This window comes from Carlito syrichta, unplaced genomic scaffold, assembly GCF_000164805.1.
Source record: "Carlito syrichta isolate Samal-C Ts95f unplaced genomic scaffold, Tarsius_syrichta-2.0.1 Scaffold310226, whole genome shotgun sequence".
NCBI classification, from domain to species: domain Eukaryota; kingdom Metazoa; phylum Chordata; class Mammalia; order Primates; family Tarsiidae; genus Carlito; species Carlito syrichta.
In genome coordinates, this window is record NW_007254322.1 from 1 (window position 1) to 2,962 (window position 2,962).

The window sequence follows — 2,962 nt, forward strand, 5'->3', positions numbered from 1 at the left end:
TATTAAAATTTATATGTAATACAGTCATTTCACCGACATGCATCTTATTTTGTTGCCTTTATAGAAAATGTTATCTCTGATATATCTGTAGCTTAAAGAAACAGCTAACTAGCATGAAAATCTTGGCACCAATTTACAATTGGGCTAAAGAATTATAATCCCATCTGCTCACTGAGACTGTGACATTATGGAAGTGGTACTGGCTTCTTTTGTTGGTCATTTCACCAGTGACTTCAATGGCGGATGTCCAAGAGAAGGACATCATGTGTTATTCATGTAGCTGGGGTTCATTCGAGAAGTGTCTCTTAACCTTTACTATAGGTTAAACATTTTCAGTGAATACTTATTGAATGACTAAATGAGTTTTGAAAATCTAGCTTGAGACATCGAGTTGAGCAGGATTTCTTTTAACTTTTTAATTTGGAATAATTTTAGATTTAGAGAAAATTTTGTAGATAGTACCATGTTGTGACACACCCATCACACTGCTTCTCCTAATGTTAACATCCTATAGAACTATAATTTTATCATTTTGCTTTTATCAATACTAGACAATTAACATTAGTACAATGCTATTAACGACAGACTTTTTTTCCATCCGTTTTTGTCACTCATGGCCATTTTCTATTCCAGAATCCAATCCAGGATACCACATTGCATTTACTTGTCATGTCTTCCTGTCTCCTTCTATTTGTGACAGTTTTTGAGCAAACTTTTAACATCTATATTCAAAATAGTCATATGTTTATAGTCCCTAATATATTTGTCTAAAATTATTTTATGTATTCATTGACTGGATGTTTATTGAGCATCTATCATAATACACCAAAATTGGCACTGGAATATAGTCATGACTATAATATGCTTACCCTCAAGAAGTTTGCAATCTTTTGCAAGCAAAGAATTCCAGCTATGACATGAGGCTTTAACAGAAAAATGGGGAGAATATATGGGAGAACCCCCAACTTTGACTGGACACATTGAATGAGGTCCTCAAGGGCAGTGAGTGAGATGTCCAGACAATTCGGGACATTGGCACCAGAGAACAGCATGTGCAGAGGCACAAAGGTGCGAAGCAAGGTACAATCTCTAACAGATGGGGAGTGCAGGGAGCAAGTCAAGGGTGAACAGAATGGCCAAGGAGTGTCAGATTCTAAAATGTTTGCATGTTCTGCTAAAAAAATGTGAACTTCATGACACAGGCAGTGAGACCCATTGATTTGGGTTTTTTCCTCAAAGCAAAGCCCTTGCACTATGTTATGTGACAGAGCTTGCTACAAGATCATAGATCATTTTGGAAATTTACTCCTAACCTTTAGACTTTTATTCAGAACGTTATGCTTCTCTTTTTTCCTAAAGTTGAATACGGATTAAGAAAGTCTTTAGAACTGAAGTTATTCATAAACATTTTTAGAAGCTCTCTTTTGCCAAAAGTAAATTTTAGCATAACAAATGGAACCATACAGTATTCCTTTATTATCTGAATCCTCATACTTCCTAAAGATAAGATATATGATGGATGTGGATGGAATCAAGAGCTGGGGAGGAACACAAGAATGTTGCTAAAATGTGGAATTGGTTTTCTGAATGTAGAAATGGTGTTACATTTATAAGATTAACATTTTAAAATACAGGAAGTCTAACAGTTTGTTGAAATCTTCATGACAAGCATAAGATGAAGCAATTTCATTCTGAATTGATACAAGGTGCAAAGAACAAAATTATCGCTCTTTAGATCATGTCCATACTTTGCTGTGTCTCTGTGTGAGAAACCAGTATTATTTAGTCCTTGCTATTCAGTGTGTGATCAGCTTCACCTGGGAGTTTCTGAATCTGTATTTGCATTTGTTACAAGGTCTCCAGGTGACTCATACACACACTAAAATTTTAGAAGCACTAATTTACTATCTTATTTGTTAGATTTTAAAATTTACATGAAGTATGAGATATTCATAAATAACATCATAGTTACAGTTTGTTTTAAAAGAAGAAATCATGTTAAGATGACATAATCCTGCTAAAATCCTAGAAAGGAAGAACATTCCATATAAGTATGAATCCTTTTAAACATGCAATTTTATTTTTACCCAAGAGGAGGCAAGGGACAAATGGGACTTCATTTGACGGCTAACTTCAATCACTTGGGCCTTTTTTCTTCTCTCTCTCGATCACTCGAACTTTACTTTTCTTCTTGGTTTCAGCTTTGGTTTTAATTTCACCTGTGGATATCAGGAGAATCTTGTTCACTTAAAAAGGCATGCTTTTTCAAATTCTACTAACCTTAACTTCACTGCAGGCTTACATCTGTGTTCATGATTATGTGCATTTATAGCAAATCTACTTCATAGGTGAGCATTCAGGACAAAGGTTAAAGTGGCAGAGGAAGCAAGGGGGTTTGTTGATAAATGGATTTAAAGATAAAGTTACAGATATGGTTAAGTGTGGATGCAAATATAGTTGACTATTTCTGGAGGTAATAAGCCTTTTTCTCTCACTTCCTCCCTTTTTTGTCTCTGTTAAAAACATTTTTTCTCATTTCATCTAATGTTGTTTTAGTTGAAGTTTAAGTCATTTTTAGGCCTTAGATGAGTAAGTAGGTGAAGTGATATTTCCGTGTGGTTTCATTTTTTTTGTTAGTGACTCTGTTCAATCTACATATCTTGACTCCAAGACTGTGACATTTCATGCTTTTGCAATAACTGTGGCAATCTCTAAATTATTAAGAAATTTCTTGGTTCATTACCTCCCTGTATAGTGTTCTTTGGAGCTGATGCCAAGGCAAGTTTCCTTTTAATGTCAAGTAAAAATATCATCCTTTAGATCAATATTTTGAAAATATACCTTTCATAAATTACTTTCTCAAATAGTACAAATAACCCAATAAATGAGTATGTTTTATTGCCCTAAAAACACTTATAATACCCAACTTTCACAATATGGACACTGACAGCTTCATAGGGTC